Raw genomic sequence first — 20,921 nt, 5'->3', positions numbered from 1 at the left:
TCACCACATTTACTGAATGTCTGTCATCTCTCTACCTGAGACAGCGTCTAACTCACTGAAACGTATTGTTCTCTCTCTCAGATAAAAGCAAAATACTGCGGATGCTGGAAGTCTGAAATAAAAACAAAAATACCTGGAAAAACTCAGCAGGTCTGACAGCATCTGTGGAGAGGAACACAGTTGACGTTTCGTATCCATATGACTCTTCTTCAGAAGAAAGGAAATGGAGAAATGCGGTGAAATATAAGCTGGTAGTGGGGGGTGTGGCAGGTTGAGCTGGATAGGGGTCCAGTGATAGGTGGAGGCAAAGAAGAGATGTCCCAGACAAAAGGACAAAGGGATGTTGACTGTGATGATATTATCTAAGAAATGTGTTCATGGTGACATTAAGAGGAGCAAGCAGGACGAGCAAGTGACAGATGGCCCTAGTGGGGGTGGGGTGGTGGGAAGGGATCGAAATGGGCTAAAAGGTGGAGATAAAACAATGGATCGAAATAAATTTAAAAATAGCCGGGAAAAGAAAAATATATATTTTTTAAAATTACAAATTATTGGAAAAAGGGGTAGGGGATGAAGGAGAGAGTCCGTGATCTGAAATTGTTGAACTCAATATTAAGTCTGGAAGGCTGTAAAGGCGGAAGATGAGGTGCTGTTTCTCCAGTTTGCATTGAGCTTTACTGGAACAATGCAGCAGGCCAAGGACGGACATGTGGGCATTGTCTGCGTCTGTGTGTGTGTGTACGTTTGCATTTGTGAGTGTGTGCCTGTGTGTGTGTCGGTGGTGTGTGTGTGTCGGCGTGTGTCAGTGTGTGTGGTGTGCGCCTATGTGTGTGTGTGTCTGTGTGTCAGTGTGTGTGTGTCTGTGTGTGCATGTCTGTGTTGTGCGTGTTTTTGTATGTGTTTGTGCGTCTGTGTGTTTTTGTATGTGTGTGTGTGTTTTTGTATGTGTCCGTGTGTTTGTGCTCCTGTGTGTGTGTGTGTGTGTGTGTCTTTGTGTGCTTCTCTGTCTGTGTATGAGCGTGCATTTCTGTGTGTGTTTATGCGTATGTGCGTGTGTTTGTGTGTGTATGTATGTCTTTGTGCATCTATGCATGTATGTCTGTGTGCACCTGTGTACGTCTGTGTCTTTGTATATGTGTGTATGCCTGTGTGCGTGTTTGTCTGTCTGTGTGTATTGGTGTGTGCCTGTTTATGTGTGCACATGTACGTCTGTGTCTGTCTGCCTGTGTGTGTGTGTGTGTGTGTGTGTGTGTGTGCGTGTGTGTATGTGAGTGTGTGGTTATGTGTGAGACACGGCATATTGTTTGCAAGTGAATTTCACAATGATCTTCATCATCCTTCCATTCATGAAAGATGATGGACATGCAGCAAACGAATCTATTCAGATGGGTTGTCTCCAGGTGCTGCACAGTTTCTGACGGCTGAGCTCAATCCTTGAGGGGCAGTTTCTGTCACAAGTGTCTCATGTAAAGCTACAAGTGATGTTATGGGTTGTTGTTTCCAGTCTTGGCGTCTGTTGCCAAGCCGCTGTAGCCATGGTGATGCACAAAAGTCCACAGGAAGTATCACCATCTTCCTCTGTCGTCATCTAGTGAATTTCATGTCTGATAATCGCGAATTAGGGCCTCCATGTCACGCTTGTGAGTGTCATACAAGCAGAGCTTTGGGCGTCTCACTGGCCGCCTGGCCCTTAGCTCTGTGACCACCTTCCATCGTGAAAACGGGCCGGAGCCATCCAACTGTTTGATGAGCCTAACAGACTTGGGAGTCTGTCTTTGAGAGGACTGCCGCTTCTTGATTTTGTCCCACCAGGAGGTACCCAATAACCACCGCACACAGTGCAAATGGAAGTCACGGAGTTTCTTTCCTTGATAGGTGTAAGTCCTCCTTGTTCCACAGCCAGACAAGGTACTGAGGACACAGCCCTAATACACCATCAGCTTGGCCCCAAGGGTCAGCTTGATGTTAATCCATGTACGTTTCATGAGCCAGGTGATATCTGCTTTCCCCGTGCGTGTATCAGGAACTGCATCAAGGAGCAGACTGTCTGTCACCGTGGAACTTGGGGAGCAGTATTAACTAACCACTTCCAGCCGGGTGTTATCTAGTGTGATCACTGGCGGAAGTGCAACACCTTGCCCTTTAAACATGGTTTTCTAGAAGTTTTTAGTGAAATAGAACAAGTTACAAGCATGGGAGAGATGGCGAATGAGTCGCTGTTGGTTTTGCAGGTTTCTTGTACACCCCTGTATAACAGAATTTAATAAACCAGTATGGGGGGCAGGGGTGCGCTTATGCTCTGTCATTGCAGGCCTATTGTATTGAAAACTGTGCTATTAATTCCAAAATCTACGATCCAAATGTGGTTCCACATGTAGCAGCTTCAGTAAAAGCTCTGCCCCATGTGAGGCTCGAACTCACAGCCTCGGCATAGCCTGCTGATCGCACTGCAATATAAGTACTGCGCGCTAACCGATTGCGCTACTAGAGTGCACACCAATGACTGCATTTTATCTGGTTACATTTTTCACGGATCACTGGGGTCAGGTATGATTCCCTGGTGGCAGATTAGTCAATGTGATCTCAATAAAATTTAATGATATTGTATGAACTGTAATATATTTAGAATGAAATAAAATGCCGACATTGGGTCAGGGAAACTTTGTTAATTTTCACACACTGAGCATGGACACTGCAGAAACTCCTGCGCCTTTTTCAATATTGTTTTTTCTTAACTCAGGGTTTTCAAATGGGTATTGGACAAATATTTGAAATGGAAAAGCTGCTGGGTTATGAAGAAAGAGAAAGATATTGGGACTAATTGGGCAGCTCTTTGTAAAAAGCTGGCGAGGGCACGATGGGTCCTAATGAACTGTGAACTTTCACGATTCCATTGCTCGATCAATTTCTCTACGGTGTTCCTAAATATCCCAGCCCAATCCTATTTCTGCAAAGCATAATCCAGTACTGCAGCATGAGGACACAGTTTGAAATTCTATACAAGTCCCTCTGGCTAACTCGCTGCGCGGGGTTTCTGTTGTGTCAGCCATGATCTTATTGAATGGCGGAGCAGCATCATAAAGCTGAATGGCGGATGTTCCTCTGACCCGGGCTGAATGGCCTCAAGATGTGGTGTTACCGTGGCTCTGATTTTATGGAACTGTGAGGGGCTCGAACGACAAAATGGTCTGTTCCTGCTGCTGTTTGTTATGTTCTTATTCAGCACCAATACCACTCAAGGCAATAGTTACTATCATATAGCCAGCAGTAGCGTGTTTGAGTCGTCCAAGGCGCTGGTTTAGGCTGCAGCGTCTATCGAGTCGTGGATTTGAATCTCATCCCTGCCAAAGTTTCAGTTGGTTCGTCCTTTCAGACGTTTCATCAAATCCCTTAGGATAGGCTCGGGGCATTTGACATGCGACGTGATTCCCCTTGGTAGGAAGAACAAGGGAGGCTGTAGGAATTGCAGGGTGAGTGCTAATAGGTGGGGCTGAATCCTCTCAGTCTCTGCTGTAACCATTCCATGGTTTTACGTGAACAACATTTACACCAGTGTCATGTCTCCAGTCATGGCTGAGTGATTAAGGCGATGGATTGGAGCGCCACTGGGATCTGCCCCAGTCATGGCTGAGTGATTAAGGCGATGGATTGGAATTCCATTGGGATCTGCTCCCGCAGGTTCGCATCCTGCTGATTGCGCTGTTCAGTGTTCCTTCCTTTTGGTGCCTCCAGAATTAAAAATTGGCCAAATGGAGTCAGAACCTTCCAAACACACGCATCTGTTTTTCCTGTTTCACTTTTGTGTTCCTTCTTTCCTTTTCATCCATAAGCATTCACATAATCTGCAGTCAGAAATGGAACAAAGCTGAGTTAAATGAGTGGCATCCTTGCTTTCTGAGAGTTTGCCTGTCCTCAGAGACAAACCCTAGCCCGCTGTCACTCTCGGTGTATATGTCTGTGTGCGTTCATATGTGTGTGTCAATGTGGTTCAGTTCACTGAGGGGTGAATACATTTTTACCACCGCAAAATTTTATTTACTTTCATTATATATCTTCACGGTAAATGGTACAGCGAATAACAACAGGTTTAGAAGTTGCAAGAGGAGATTGACGCTTTCTGTGTTTATTTAATTGGAGACTGTTTATTAATTCAGTTCCCATACGTTACACAGCGGAGGAAGATTGAAATTTTCACTGAGCAACATTTAAACAGACAGTGGATTCACTCGATGTAATAGTGTGTTCCAGTTCGGTATATGCAATCAGAGAAACAATTTCTATTCGTTGCTTTGAGCTAAATCTTCCTAATAGGTTGGATGTTTTGCACATTTGTGTTCATTTTTCTCGATTTATTTGAAATGTATATTCATAGATCAATTCGTGTGGGAACCTACTAAATAACAGCTGGGCTGGCAAAAGCTTGGACGAGATTTCCTTGTAGCCTAAGGACACAAAGCAGAACCATGTCGGTAATATAAGTAGACGCAGGAAGACAGGGAGTCTACTTGATCCTAGGTGGCCTTAAGCCATTAAACCTTCAGTTGGAAGCTAATTTCTTCAAACAGAATGTTAAAGAAACACACTAAAGGTTCAGTTTCGGTGCTTTCACCGCCTGGGTTCGATTCTGTGTCTTGATGTTGTTCAAAATGTCGTAACTAATACCCAATATATAGTTTGAAAAACAATAATATTAAACTCGAAACCTTTCCTTTGTTTCTCCCTTCACATTTGCTGTCAGACGTGCTGAGAACTTCCAGCACTTTCTATTTTTATTATAACACGAATTACTGTCTTTATCATACACATGATCACAAGAAATAGGAGCAGGAGTAGACCACACGGCCCATCGAACCTGCTCCATCATTCAATTGGATCATGGCTGATCTTGGGCTTCATCTCCATTATCCTGCCCATTCCCCATATCCCTTAATTCCCCGAGAGAGCAAAAATCTGTCCATCCCAGCCTTAAATGTGTTCAATGATGGAACCTCCACAATCCTTTGGAGTAGAGAATTCAAAGATTCGCAACGGTGAAGAAATTTGCCCTCATCTCAGCCCTAAATTATCGGCCCTTTATCCTGAGACAATGCTCCAGTGTTTTAGATTACCCTACCAGTGGAAACAATCTCTGTGTCCACCCTATAAAGCCCTCTCAGAATTTTGCAGGTTTCAATCAGGTTGCCTTTCATTCTTCTAAACTCCAGAGAATAAAAAGCCAATTTATTCAGCCTCCCATCATAGGACAATCGCCTCATTCCAGAGACCAATTTAGAGAACATTCCTGCAACTTCTCCACTGACTGTATATTCTTTTATCAATGTGAAGATGAAAACAGCTCACGGGATTCTAGATGACGTCTCACCAAAACCCTGTAGCAAGACCTCTTTATTCTTGCTCTCCAATCCCCTTGTAATAAAGGCCAACGAGCCAGTGGCCTTCCTAATTGCTTGCTGCAGTTGCATGCTAACTGTCAACATTGCTTGCACATCTCTTTGACCATCGGCACTTACAAATTTCTCACATTTTAAAAGCATTCTGCTGTTCTAATTTTTACAACCAAGTGAACATATTCGCACCTGCCTACATTATATTCCACCTGCCATCTTGTTGCCCACTCACACGACCTTTCGATAATTTTTTGCAGTGCTCTTCTCAAAGATTACCTTGCCACCAAATTTCATAAATTTAAACTATAGGCTGTGAGAATTGAACTCACGACTGCTGGTTTACAAGTCCAGTGCTCTAACCACTGAGCTATGGAACCAGTTTCCAAATCGCACCCACAGTAAGTCTCCTAGTGGAGCGAGGAACAGGAGAACGTTCTGCATGGACGATATTTGATAGACCTGGAAATGCCTGAGATGGAGAACCGAGAATTAAAAGAAGCGTCATGAAAGTGGCAGAATTTGATGTGTGCCAGTTGCTTTCAGTGATGAATGTCTGCTGCGGTAATGTGAACGGTTTTACTGCCGATTGTTTACACTGACACAAAAATCACTCCTGGCTAATCAATCACAACTGCTCTTTGAAAGCAGCGCGCCAGGCCGAATGGCCTCTTTCTTTGCTGTAACTGTCTATAATTTTATGTTTCCCAGCATCATTTCCCAGTCATTCCGACATTTTATTACACACAATGGGGAATGTACTTTCTCACATTCTCGCTTTTGAAGTCAAGGCACTGAGCAAACTCAAAGTTTTTCTTTAATTCCAGCACAGGGCTTGGAACCAGACCAGCTGAACGACACTTTATTGGTGCCAATCCTTCACTGCAGCTACACCTTAAAAAACAGTGGCTGTCATTGCCCGAAGATGTTGTTTATGATAAAAATCTGCGGGAAAAACTTATCTCTGGTGAAAGTATCTGAAAAATGGCAAATGTGGCGTAGATAAAGCATGTTGCAAGAGTTATATTCAGCTTTCCTCGTGATTTAGAGGTGAGGATTCGGCCCTTTCACCGTGGACTCGATTCCCGGCCAGGCAATGAAGGTTTATTGATCTGGTACAAACTGTTAAAACAAGCCTGATTTACTTATTGATTGAAAACCGAAACGCACAACAGCTCCGCCCGAATCAGTGGAGTGAGAGTTGAAGTTTCACATCAGAGCTGCAAATGTCACACGTGGAACAGCTTCGAGAAGAAATACAGTTCCTTATGTCTGAGAGATTTCAGCTTGGACTATTTGTATTTACATATCCTTTCTCTCGAGTGCCCATTGCCTTAGCCACTCCACCACAAGGACTCGGTGTCTGTCTGTTTAAATGTTGCTCGGTGAAACTTTCAATGTAACATACGGACACTTAGTAACTGAACAGACTCAAATGAAAAAAAAATACAGAAAGAAAATTCTTCTTGAATCTTTTAAATCTGTTTTTCTTTTCTCTCTACGATTTTAATATGAAGCCAAACAACTAAGGTGAATAAAGTATAGATTGCTAAAAATGAGGAACTGAGGCACATTGGTACACACAGAAGAACGCACACAGCCATATACATTGAGAGTGACAGGCCTAAGGAGAGACAAACACCGAGAAAGAAAGGATGCCACCAAACCGGCTCAGTTTTGTTCCATTTCCGTCTGCAGATTTCGGAAATCCTTGCAGATGAATAGAAATAAGAAAGCTCAGGAGTTTTTCTTTGATTCTATTTACCCGATAACTAATTCTGTTGGCACCTGGTTAAAATCTGGAATAACGAGAACCGCAGTCAGCAAACCAACATTGGGGAAACCCCGATGGATGTCAGAAACATCGTCCTCAACTCTCGTCCGCGACGAACAGGACTTCCTCAGGGAAAATGTGTTCATATCAAATCAGAGACGGCTATAAAGTAAGTCGTTCGGCCCGTCATGTCTGTGCTGGCTCTCTGGAAGAGCAACTAAACCAAATCCACACACCCGCTTTTCCCACACAGCGATTTCTAATTGTATTGTCTCTCCTCTTCACCCTGTCAAAATAAAGGACCACCACCCCGCCCACCCGCCCGCCCCTGTATTAATCTCGAGTTGTCTCTTGTTCACCCAGAGGGAATTCCTAAAATTCCCGAAAGTGGGAAGCATCTGAAAATTTGCGAGCAGTGGGATTCGGACCCACTCCTCCAGAGACTGGAACCTGAATCCAGCTCTCCCGTTTGTAGAGCAAATGGAATTAGATTGTAGATATCAGCTCAGAAATAATAATGACCTGCTTGATCAGGGTAAAGTTCTTTTGTAATTCGATTCCAAATCAATTGCATAAATAAATAATGTTTGTATCAAAAACTGTATAAATAATCCTGGTACAATTCTTCATGTCATTGGGTCAGAGAAACCTGTGCTTGGGTTCTGCAGAAACTCCTTCTTCAAGCGAGAAATGGACAATGGTCGAAAGGAGAGAACTCAGGTTTAAATAAAGGGAGAAGGAATTTGAGACTAATTGGTGAGATCTTTAAAAATGGCTGGGGTGAAGGGCTTCTTATTGTAGTTAAAACAGAAAATGCTGGAAAAACTCAGCAGGTTTGGCAATATCTGTGGAGAGAGAAGCAGAGTTAATGCTTCGAGTCAGCATGACTCTGAAGAAGAGACATACGGACTCGGATCGTTAACTCAGCATCTCTCTCCACAGATGTTGCCAGACCTGCTGAGTTTTTCCCAGCACTTTCTGTTCTTATTTCAGATTTCCAGCAGCTACAGTATTTTGCTTCCATCTTAGGTCCTCTTACAGCGCTATGCCATTTGATGATGACATTGTTGATCAGTCTGTCTCCGGTATTCCTAATGGGAACAGCCGAATTCCATTTCTTCAAAACAAAGACCCAAAGTGCTGCTGCATGACGTCACCGTTTAACATTCCAGACAGCTCCATTGGGATCTTTACAGCGCAGGCTTTGTGCAGGGCAGTGGGGGTCACAGTCATTTCACATGTGACAGAGCAGCGGTTTGAAGCCAGGCAAGAGCATTATCCAAACTTGTTCATTTAGGTGTGAGTGAATGTTCAATAATTTGCATTTGTTGTTAAAAATGAACACATGGGTTCGAACCCTGCTGCCTGAGGATTTATCATTTTAAATAGGAGAAAACCCACTCAAACACACCCGTGTTTTCTTATCCATTTGTGAGCATTCAGGAGATGGTGTATTGGCATTGTCACTGGGCTAGAAACCCAGAGATAAAAGCAAAATACTGTGGATGCGGGAAATCTGACGTGAAAACAGAAAATGCTGGAAAAATTCGGCATGTCTGGCAATATTTCTGGAGAGAGAAATAGAGTTAATGTTTCAATTCCGTGTGACTCTTCTTCAGAGTTCTTTGAAAGCAGTGCACAGGGCCGAATGGCCTCTTTCTTTGCTGTAACTTTCTATAATTTGATATTTCCCAACACCACTTCTCTCACAGTCATTCTGCCAGTTTATAATCCACTCTTGCGAGTGGGTTCAAAACTTAACAGCGTGCACAAGACTGCGACTGTGGATAATCGGCACTGTGCACATTCCTGTAATCAGTATCTGGGAGAATCAGGAAGATGAGATCCCAGATTATCTTTACCAGGTCATCTGCAAACTCATTCTTTCTAAAATCCTTGGGACCCACATTTTCTGTCCCTGCTTTCCAAGGAAAGCTTGGTTCATGAACTGACTGTGTCTGCATCAAGCAGCTAATTGACCTGGGAGCTGGATGGGCAGAGGGAGGTGGAGGCGAGACAGGGACAGAAGCAGCAATAGATGCGACATGAAAGTGTTTTGAATTGGATGTGTCTCCGTTACTTTCAGTGATGAATGTCTGCCGTGTGTTCCCTTGTCAGTTTCACAGGAGCTGCAGTGATGAGGTTGGTGGGTTTTGGAAATTGACAGTTACACATGAGCAGCTTGTGGGACTGTTTCACCTCACTGTCAATTTCATGTTCCAGCTCACAGCAACCGTTGTTTTCATTGACTGAAGAATTCATTCCATTTAAAATGGAAACATGGATAAAAGCAGCGTCAATAAACCAAACTGAAATGAGCCTACCAGTTTCCCTGGTGGTCTAGTGGTCAGGATTCGGTGCTTTCACCGCCGTGGCCCAGGTTCGATTCCCAGTCAGGGAATGCAAGTTTATTGATCTTGTGAAATTGTCAAAATGAGTATGAATTACTTATTAATTGAAAACATTAAGCAGCTTCACCAGAATCAGTGGGGTGAAAGTTGAAGTTTTTCCTCAGAGCTGAAAATATCACACTTGGAACAGGTCGGGAACAAAGACAGAAGTGGAGTGAAAGAAGGACAAGAGAAGGGCTGGCTGCAAAGCACTGACTTTAGGGATGGTGGTGCCAGGCAAAATATGGATGGGAGAAGGGCAAATTTTGGTACCTACTTTTTGCATTAACAAAAATATCACTCCTGATGGATCAACCAATCACAACTGCTCTTTAAAAGCAGCACATCAGCACTTCAAGGCTGAATGGCCTCTTTCTATGCTGTAACTTTCTATAATTTTATGTTTCCCAACAGCACGGGTGCTTCTTTCACAGTCATTCTACCATTTTATAACCCACTCTAGCGAGATGTACTTTCCTACCTTGTATTTGGCTCTTTTAAAACCAAAACATGAAGCAAATTCAACGAGTTTCCTTGTCATTTATAGCACGAAATTTGTCACGAGACTAATTGAACGACACATTAATGGTGCCAATCCTTCACTGGAGCTCACCGCGTCCAAAGAGCACTGTTATCATCAGCCTGTTATGTAACTTCTTGCAGTACATCGGCTGAACAATATAAGCTTATCACAGCTCTGCTTTCTTCACATTGAAATCCAGAGTGAAAATGCGAAAAATTTCAAAGCTGAACAACGGAGACAAGACTGGAAGGAGAGTGTGACTGTGGATGGTCAGCACTGTGCACATTCCTGTGATCAGTACCTGGGAGAATCAGAAAGATCCTGGTGTCTCTTTAGCCTGTTATCTGTAAACCGATCACGTTGTGTATTACGTTCGCACTAACTGACTGTGTGTGGTCAAACAGCTCCTGGAAGGGCGGAGAGAGCTGGAGGTGAGACATAAAGAGATGTGACATGGAAGTACTTTGAATCAGTGGTGAATATCCGTCTTGTGCCAGTTTCAAAGGAATAGAGGTTGGTGGTTATTTGTTTGAAAGAAGCTGCACTCAACGTACAGTGAGCCCACGACCCTGAGGTTAAGAGCCTTTGATCTACCAGTTGAACTAGCCGGGCATACACAACATGTGTATCCCATATCCCAACATTCATGGAGACAACTGTTGTTTTCCACCTGCAGCCTCAGCTTGTCCGGAATTTCAAAGTGCAGAAGGTAATCGAACAACACAAGTCCCAATGTTGCAATACATTCCTCTCAATCATCAATAACATCATTCACATCTTCCACTTCTTAGCTGCACCTCCTTCCAAACATTGCAAACTCCTCTTGCATCTTTCATCCTGATATTTTTCTCTGTAACATTTTCATCTGAAGCTGCACAATTAATGTAAATAAGGTTTATGATGGTAAAAATATGTTCACCTCCTCGGGAAATTGAATCACATTGACACACACAAAGGAACCCACACAGGGACATACACCGAGAGTGACAGAGGGCAAGGGTTTGTCTCTAAGGAGAGACAAACGCCCAGAAAGCAAGCATGACACCAGACTTTGCTCGATTTCCACTGCAGGTTTCGTGAATGAACAGAAATAGGAAAACGCCCGCTTGTTTTGATGGATTTTATTCAATGTAACCAATAATTAACTCTGTAGACACAAAGTTAAAACCAGGAATAATGAGAAGCAGGAGACCCCAATAGATTTGGACTCCATCGCCTAACCACTCGGCTACGATGACTGCCCCTATGCACAGGGTAATTTTGTTGGTATCAAATTATAGGAGGCCACAGCAGAGAAGGAGGACATTCTGCCCATCGTGTCCGTGCCAGTTCATGGAAGAGGAATTCAGCTAATTCAACAATCCTGCCTTTTCTCCGCAGCCACTTATATTTTTATTGTCTCTCCTCAGTATTACTGTTAAAGTGAAACGCCGCACACACCTGCTCTAACTGTGAGCTGGCACCTTTTCGACCAATAGGACAATTTTAGCAGCAGTGGGATTAGAAACCACGCCTCAATAAAGAGTGAAACCTTAAACCAGCACCAACAACAACTCAGCTGAATTACAGAGTTCAGGCCTTAGAGTCCAAAAATCAGGAGAATTTTTGAATGTTTTTTCTTCCATTGATCCGGGAGTTCTGTGGACACCTGGTTGAAATCAGCAATAATAAGAAGAACATTCGGTAAGGTTTCAATTTACCTGCGGAGACTGCAATGGATTTTAGAACCATTCATTTAACCACTCGGCTACAATGATTGACCAAGGATCCAATGCTTTTCACTCAATCATCAATAATACCATTCACAGCTTCCGCTTCTCAGCTGCACCTCCTTCCAAACATTGTGACCCAATTTCCTCACGATTTGTTTCTGGGTTTAATGTTTAGCTGCTTTGTGACCTCATTTTGAAATCAGAATCACTTCAATGTCCAACACAACTTGAATTGCAAACCTGACGGACAAACAATGGAAAAATGTCACTCGGTAACACAAAACCCATGGTGCTCATTTTCAGATTCACAACAGTTAACTTTTCAATAAAGTGAAGGAATTTTACAGTGAAATGATTTAGAAAGTTTGTGTGACTTTTATTTGTGACGCACTAACTCGGGTATTCTGTAAATGCTGCTCGGAGGTTTAGTGACTGGGATATAATTTATCTGTGTTTTCCTGAGCCTGTGCTCGGTGTATTGGGTGGTTTGGAGTATCTTGTCTCCCAGGGATGGGCAGTAAGCCGCTGATTGAAGCTGCAGTCGCTGCTTTCTGCTGGTAGCGGGTGATTGGAGAGTGCGGGGCCAGAATATTGCTGCTTTTCCCTGTCTCACTCACTGTGGAGCTGAGGAAGAGAGAATCATTGATGGGTTTGTTTGAATCCACTAACTTCATAAATTTCCAATGGGCTAGATATCGCTACATGGTGGGTCTAATTGTTTTCTCATTATATTTGAAATTAATATTCGACAAAAGCCACTTACCTGGGAGCTCACTGGATAACAGTGGAACTGGCAACATTTTGGGATCTTTCATTTCAGCGCAAGTAACCAATGACAGCCCGGACTGTGTGATAATCAATGCTGATGGGGAGAAAACATTAACAGCTTCGCCCCTGAGTAGTTTCGAACCATCAACCTTTTGGTTAATAGCTGAACGCGCTGACCAATTGCACCACAGAGACTGATGAAGACTTTATACAGGGTATCAATGAGTTAAAGCTTCAGATTGCTGCTACTGGAATGATAATTGTCTCTATCAGTTTTACTCTTCCAAAATAAAGGGTGGGACATTCATTGTGGATACATGGAAACAGTCTGATCCCACCCGCTGCAGACACATCCATGTCACCGGGAATCAGCTCTCCTACAACTGGTGCCGTCTCCCTTCGAGGCTTTTGCTATCTTTTCTGTTACCAAGTATTCTGATTGTCTTGAAGCCGATATTAGGTTTGAATTCCTGATGTGCAGTAACGAGAATCCTTTCATTGTCTCAGATCAGTTAATTTCACTGTTAACATCAGAGTCACTGATCCAGCGTCTTAAAGAAGGGAAAGGTGCCTTGACTGTCTCTGGTCAGTGAGACAGTTCAACCTTCATTCTCAGCTGATTCCGGTTCCCAAAGAGTTTCTAAAGATTCACAAAGATGGAGACTGGGTTTTCTGTTTCGGTTTCTTCTCCATTTTCCCACCTGCCAACTGACAATATTTTCCAAAATCTCATCTCAATCCCCCGCCTTGTATCATGTCCAGGGATGAGGAAATTCAGTTTTGTGGAGAGATTATAGAGAGTGGGATTGTTCTGTTTAGAGCAAAGAAGTTTAAGTGGAGATTTCATGGAGCTGTTCGAAATAATGTGGGTGGGGGCAACGGGGACGGGCGGCTTGATGGTGCAGATAGGGAGAAACTGTTTTCACTGACGGGGTCAGTAACCACAGGATTGGGATTTAAAGATAGTTAAGGAAAGACAGACTTGCATTTATACAGCGCTTTTCCTGACCAGCGGATGTCTGAAACCACTTTCAAGCCAATTAAGCACTTTTTGAAATAAAAACAGAAAATGCTGGAGAAACTCAGCCGGTTTCGCTTTCCACAGACGCTGTCAGACATGCTGAGTCCTATCTGCGTTTTATTTCATATTTCCAGTATTTTGCTTTTATTGAAGTACTTTCTGAAGGAGAGTCATTGTTTTAATGCAGGGAACACGGCAGCCAATCACTGCTCAATAAACACCCAAAGCCAGGGACTTGACAATGCGCAGATCTTATAATCTTGGTTGAGGGATAAACAGTGACCAGCACACATGATTGCATCCTGCTGTCTTCAACGAACTTCAATCTGCAAGTTTTGATGATGGTTCTGGCCAGTTTCGAACGAGGCAACTCTTCACATATTACATAATCATGATAACCACTGCCCTGTAGAAATTGGGAACAGGAGAAAAGCTCAATGGACCTCACTAAAATGTTAAGCGGTGACGTCATGCAGTAACACTTTGAGTCTTTATTTTGAAGAAATAGAATTCAGCTGTTCTCTTTGGGAATGCTGGAGACAGACTGATCAAGAATGTCATCATCAAAAGGTACAGCCCTACAAGCGGCCCATAGTATCGATGTCAGTTTTCCTCAAAGAGCTTTCGAGTGAATCTCAATTTCTTTGTCTCTTTCCATAACCCTGATTTTTTTTTTCCCTTTCAACTGATTGTCCAATTCCCTTTTGAAAACTCTGAGTTAAGAGCAACAATATTGAAAGAGGTGCAGGAGCTGCTGCCTTGTCCATGCTCAGTGTGTGAACATTAGCAAAGATTCCCTGACTCATTGAGATGAAGGGTTGGATTCTGAATTCTTTTAAAATTATTCAAATTTTAAAAATAGTTGATTTCAAATCGAATTTTCAGAAAACAAATGTCTATTCTGACCAATCATCTTCTCATTTTCCTCAGTCGATACGTTTTACCAACATTTCATTGAGCAAACACGCACACTCACCACAGGGAAAAAAAACACATCATTCAAAACATTGAAATAGTGAAACACTGAAATAATGAAGTTAATAGTGGAGATGATTTCTGTATGTTACAAAATGCAGGATGATCTGATTAACTGGCGGTGTTGATTCGAGTTTCCCAATGACCTATTCCTGCTCCTTTGCTTCTGTTCTATTTCGATGACAATACCAGTGAAGGAAATTATGAGCAGCCGTATGCCCCGTGGTAGTGTCGCAGAGCGGTCTAAGTCGCTGGATTAAGGCTCCAGTCTCTACAGAGGCGAATCCCACCACTGCCAAACGTTCAGGTGATCTACCTTTTGGGATCAGCCCCATTGGGACCAACAGATCCCAGCTCACATTAAACCCAGCGGACTGTGCAGTGTTTTATTTTGATAGGAAGAACGAGGAGAGACAATATAAATATCAGTTGCTGTGGGGGAAAAGCGGGGTGTGGAATTGCAGTCGTTGAGTTGCTCTTCCAGAGTGTCGGCTTGTGAATGACATGCTGAATGATCGTCTGATGTAGCCGTCTGCGATTTTATACAAACATCATTAATGCAAATCTGGGGCTTGGATTTGTGACCGCGTGGTTAAGGTGACGGGTTTTGAATGCATTGGGATCTCCACAGGTAGGCGGGAATCATGCTAATTACGCTCCTTATCATTCCTGAATTTTACAGTGTACCTGCACAATTAATTGTCCGAATAAGTTGAATAAAAACCATCTAAACTCTCCAGCGTTCTCTAATGTCTATTCGTCTGCAAACATTCACAAAAGTCGCAGCGAGAAATGAAACAAAAACGGAACCAGGTTGATGTCAGGCTTGATTTCTGGGTGTTTGTCTCTCCTTCGAGACAATCCCTTGCCCTCTGTCACTCTCGGTGTATATGTCCGTGTGTGTCCTTCTGTGTGTGTCAATGTGGTTCAGTTCCCCGAGGGGATTAACATATTTTTACCATCACAAACTTTATTCATATGAGTTTCAAATTTCACAGAGAAAAATAGGATGGAAGATGAGGGAGGAGTTTGCAATGTTTGGAAGGAGTTGCAGCTAAAAAGTGGAAGATTCAGGGAGAAGCTTTCTTCACACTTAACACGAGATGTGGAACCAGATCTGGGAGGTATTTGTGTCGGTGTAAACAGTAAAAACTCCCTTATTTCCGCTATATTTTGCCTTGCACAAACATCTCTATGGTTAGGGTTTTGCAACCTATCACAGCCCTTCTCTCATTCCCTATCTTCACCTCGATATTTGTTCTCGACCTGTTGCACGGGTGACATTCCCAGCTCTGAGACAGAACTCCAGCTCTCACTCCACTGATTCTGGCAGAGATGAGCGTCTTCTGTTTTTCATCAAGAAACAACTCAGACTCATTTTAACAGTTTCCACGAGGTCAGTAAACCTTCATTCCCTTACTGGGAATTAAACCTGAACCACAGCAGTGAAAGTGCTGAATCCTGACCACTAGACCACCAAGAAAGCTGCTCACAAGCCTCACAACGTGGCTTATCTATGCTACCTGTGTCTTTCATTTTTGTTTCAGACCTCTTTCACCAGAGACACGTCTCATAAGAACATAAGAACATTAGAAATAGGAGCAGGAGTCGGCCATTCAGCCCCTCTAGCCTGCCCCGCTATTCATTAAGATCATGGCGAATCTGCCCCAGGCCTCAACTCCTCTTTCCTGCCAGCTCCTCATAGCCCTCAACTCCCCAATATTTCAAAAATCCTCTTTAAATGCTCTCAGTGAGCTACCCTCCACAACTCTCTTGGGTAGAGAATTCCAAACATTCACTACCCTCTGGGAGAAGAAATTCCTTCACTTCTCAGTTTTAAATGAGTACCCCCTGATTCTGTAACTATATCCCCTAGTTGGAGGTTCCCCCATTAGTGGAAACATCTTCTCGACATCTACCCTGTCAACCTCCTCAGAATCCTGTACGTTTCAATAAGATCACCCCTCAATATTGTAAACTCTAATGAATAAAGGGTTCACCTGCTTCACAGTTCTTGATTAGTCAACCCTTCATCCCAGGAATCAGCCTAGTGAATTTCTTTTGAACTGCCTGCGATGCCAATATATGCTTCCTTAAATACGGGGACCAAAACTGTACACAGGACTCCAGGTGCGGCCTCACCAACACCCTATACAGCTGTAACAAGACTTCCCGATTTTTAAACTCCAACCACGAACAATACAGGCCAAAATTCCATTTACCTTCTTAATTACTTGCTGCACCTGCATGCTAACTTTTTGTGTTTCATGCATAGGAACACCCAAATCCCTCTGTGCTGCACTTTTTTGGAGTCTCCCTCCATTTAAATAATATTCTGCCTTTTGATTCTTCCTACCAATGTGTATGATCTCAAACTTTCCTACATTAAACTCCATCTGCCAACTTTTGCCCACTCACTCAACCTATCTATATCCCCTTGAAGATTATTCAAGTCCTCATCACAACCTGACCTCCCACCTATTTTTGTATCGTCAGAAAATTTGGATACATTACAGTCTGCTACCCACTCCATGTCACTAATATAGATAGTAAGTAATTGAGTCCCTGAGACTGACCCTTGTGGCACTCCAATCTCTCCACGTCTTTCCAATCTGAAAATTCCCGGCTCTCTGCCTTCTGTGTGTTAAATTGGACTCTTCACATTGCAGGGTTTGTGTAGGGTAGTAGGGATCACGGTCTCTCACACACGGAAAGTTTCCCCGCTACATTGCAGGGTTTGTGTAGGGTAATAGGGTAATAGGGATTACGGTCTCTCACACACGGAAAGCTTCCCCGCTGCATTGCAGGGTTTGTGTAGGGTAGGAGGGATCACGGTCTCTCACACACGGAAAGTTTCCCTGCTCGAAAAGGGGTAGAAGCATTAACAGAATTAAATGTGAGGAAAGGTTGCATCGTTCCCGTTTGATGTTAAATAGTAACTGGATGCATCTCCTCAAAACCATATGACATTTATGCTTCTCCAAGTTTTGAATAATATTCTGAAAAATGCATGGCTCGTAAAAAAGAGAGAAAAATGGGTGCGGATTTGCTGTAAGGTTGTTCGCACATGTGTGAGGTGTTGAATGAGCTGCTGATGTGCTGTGTCATTTGATGATTCTAATGTTCGATCAATTTCTCTGCCGCAGGGCTCAGGTTCTCAGCCGAATTGTACTTCCATAAAACAAGGTTCGGAACTGCAATAACACTGCACAGTTTAATATTCTAGGTCGTTCTGCAAGGAGCTGCGTGTAGTTTTTGTAGTTCAGTGATTATCACATTTGCTTTACATGGGGAAGATTCCCTGGTTCAAAACTCACTGCAGAGCAGTAGAACTGGCAACATTTGTGTAAAATTTCTTGCCGCTGTTGACTACCCAAATCTGTGCGACAATGAATGTTGATGGGAGGAAAAAACATTGGAAGCTTCGTTCCAGAGAACCACCAAACCTTCAGTTAGTCGAACACGCTGATGAATTGTGCTGTAGGGACTGATGTAACTTTCGGCGTTCTTTGTAACTTTCGGCGTTCTTCGCACAAGTGCAGCCGAGTCTCTTTCAACAACAGCACAACTTTCTCACCTTTTCAAATGTGTTCTGCTTTGCTGCTTTTTAAAAATTACTACGACTGACTGAGTTACTTCAGTCTTTGCTGCATTCTTCTCCGTCTTCCATCTTGTTGTCCAGTCACTTCTTATATTTTATAAAAACAGAAATTCCTGGAAAAACTCAACAGGTCTCACAGACTCGGTGGAGAGGGAAACAGTGTTAACGTTTCGAGTCCGTATGACTCTTCTTCAGAGATGAAGAGAAGTAGAAAGTGTTTGAATTCTCCCGTTTAAGCGGAGCAGGGAGGGGGCGGGGAGGGGGCGGGGAGGGGGAGGGTCGGGACGGGTAGAGCAGGTGATTCTGGATAGAAGGTCAGCGATCGGTGGGGGCTAAGGAGAGTCTGACAAAGATGTCATGGACACAAGACAAAGGGAGTGTTAATTGTAGTGGTAAGAGCTGGAGAAGGTGCTGATAGTGACATAAAGGTAAGAAAGCAGGATGTGTGAATAGCAGAACAAGGTTCAGCGCTCTGTGAAAAACCAACATGGAACAAGTAACAGATGGCCCTTTTGGGGGTGGGATGTGGGAGGGGGAGATAGTTGGGGAAAAAAGTTAGAAAAGGGGATAATAAAAGGGGGTGGGGTGAAATAATGAATAAATGAATGAAAAATAAGTTAATAAAATACTTTTTTATAAAGAGATTTTAAAAAGGGTGAAAATGGAGGAGAGAGTTCATGATCTGAAGCTGCTGAACTTAATGTTAAGTCTGGAAGGCTGTAAAGTGCCTAGTCGGAAGATGAGGTGCTGTTCCTCCAGTTTGCGTTGAGCTTCACTGGAACAATGCAGCAGGCCAATGATAGACATGTGGGCATGAGAGCAGGGTGGAGTGTTGAAATAGCAAATGACAGGGAGGTCTGGGTCATGCATGCAGACAGACTGAAGATGTTCCACAAAGCGGTCGCCCAGTCTGCGTTTGGTCTCTCCAATGTAGGGGAGACCACGTTGGGAGCAGTGAATGCAATGGACCAAATTGGGGGTGCAAATGAAGCTCTGCTTCACCTGAAAGGAGTGTTTGGGCTCTTGGAAGGTGAGGAGAGAGGCCCCTAAAGGGCCATCTGTCATTGCTTTATGTTGTTCTTTCACAGAATGCTGATCCTTGTTCTGCTATTCACACATTCTGCTTTCTTACCTTTACACAACTATCAGCACCATTTTTAGTCCTTACCGCTACCATTAACACTCCCTTTGTCTTGTGCCCATAATATCTTTGTCAATTCCTCCTGACCTCCCCACCTGCTCCACTCCACCCCCTCGTAAACAGTATAAAAACAGTGAACATTTCTGCTTCTCTTTAGCTCTGAAGAAGATCACACGGACTCGAGACGTTGACTCTGTTTCTCTCTCCACAGATGCTGTCAGATGCTGAGTTTTTACTTCAGATTTCCAGCATCCACAGTACTTTAACTTAAAAGCAAAATGTTTCACCACAGTACTTTGCTTTTTCTTCTGAAATATTGTTCTGCGGTTTTTCAGCTTTCCACATAACTTCGTATGCTCAGCTAAAGGTTAATGATAGGCTTTAGTGAAGGTTGAACTCACAACCGCTGATTTACAAAACCAGCACTCCAACCACTGAGCTATGGAGCCACCAGCTAACAAACCAGCACGGGAAAGTCAACCATATTCAATAGACCGAGGTGGATGCTAAGTCCCAGGCGGGTGACATTTGATAGACCTGGAAATGTCTGAGAGGGAGAACAGGAAGTTAAAAGATGTGACATGAAAGCAGCAGAATTTGATGTGTGTCAGTTACTTTCAGTGATGAATTTCTGCCGTGTCGCCTTGTCAGTTTCACAGGAGCCACAGGGATGAGGTTAAAATGAGGAATAATGTGACCTGTAGTCAGCAGGATTCAAACCTACAGGGGAAGACCCCAATGGATTTCAAATCCGTCACCTTAAACTTTCAGCTCGACTAACAGCTGCTCGTGAGCTCAGATGTGTTCTTATCAAATCAGAGATGGCTGCAAGATAAGTCAATCGGCCCGTCGTGTCTGTGCTGGCTCTATGGAAGAGCAGCTCTACCAATTCCACACACCCGCCTTCCCCCCACAACAATTTATATTTGTATGGACTCTCTGCGTTTTTCCAAACAAAATAAAGGACCACAACCCGCCCTATATTAAATTAGAATCCCCTCTTGTTCTCCGAAAGTGAATTCCTAAAGTGCCCGAAAGTGAGAATGTGACTTAAACTGCGGCAGCGCTGGGATTCGGATCCACTCCTCGAGGGGCTGGAAGGAACCCAAATCCAAATCTTCATGTCACTGGGTCAGGGAAACTGTGCATGGATTCTGCAGAAACTCCTTCTTCAAAAGTGAATTAGACAGTTACTTGAAATAGAGAAATTGAGGCTTATGGAAAGAGAGAAGAATATTGAGACTAATTGGTTGCTCTTTAAAAAAGAAGCTGCGATGATCTAATGACTCTCCAACATGCTGTGCCATTTGATGATGACATTGTTGGATCAGTCCGTGTCCAGCATTCCTGATGAGAACTGCCGAATTCCATTTCTTCAAAACAAAGGCCCAATGTGCTGCTGCGGAATTGCATTATAGTCAGGTGTACTAGACTTCTTGTGTGTTGCGTTTCTGTAGTGCAGTGGTTATCACGTTCGCCTTACACGCGAAAGGTCCCCGGTTCAAAACCGGGTAGAAACATTTTTGAAACTTGTTCAATTAGGTGAGAGGGAAAGTTGTACTGTTCCTGCTTGTTCTTGAATATTAGCTGAATGCAGAATCTCACAGCCGGATTGCACTTGCTCTTCATCTT

General features: G+C 43.4%; 1 protein-coding gene, 1 long non-coding RNA gene and 2 other non-coding genes across 4 annotated transcripts in view; 3 read left to right on the top strand and 1 right to left on the bottom strand.

Annotated features, from left to right (window-relative positions):
- LOC144697569 (uncharacterized) overlaps positions 1–20,921 on the bottom strand; it is a 721,063-nt gene that overhangs the window by 205,549 nt on the left and 494,593 nt on the right. The gene's annotated exons all lie outside the window — the stretch shown is intronic.
- LOC144697492 (uncharacterized) overlaps positions 1–20,921 on the top strand; it is a 756,645-nt gene that overhangs the window by 249,530 nt on the left and 486,194 nt on the right. The window lies entirely within an intron of this gene.
- trnae-uuc (transfer RNA glutamic acid (anticodon UUC)) lies at positions 9,488–9,559 on the top strand. Its single transcript has one exon. It is a non-coding gene; the product is annotated as a tRNA-Glu (tRNA).
- Positions 20,737–20,809, top strand: trnav-uac (transfer RNA valine (anticodon UAC)). Its single transcript has one exon. It is a non-coding gene; the product is annotated as a tRNA-Val (tRNA).

This window comes from Cetorhinus maximus, chromosome 23 (genome assembly GCF_964194155.1).
Source record: "Cetorhinus maximus chromosome 23, sCetMax3.hap1.1, whole genome shotgun sequence".
Taxonomy (NCBI): domain Eukaryota; kingdom Metazoa; phylum Chordata; class Chondrichthyes; order Lamniformes; family Cetorhinidae; genus Cetorhinus; species Cetorhinus maximus.
This window is presented reverse-complemented; position numbering and strand designations above follow the sequence as displayed.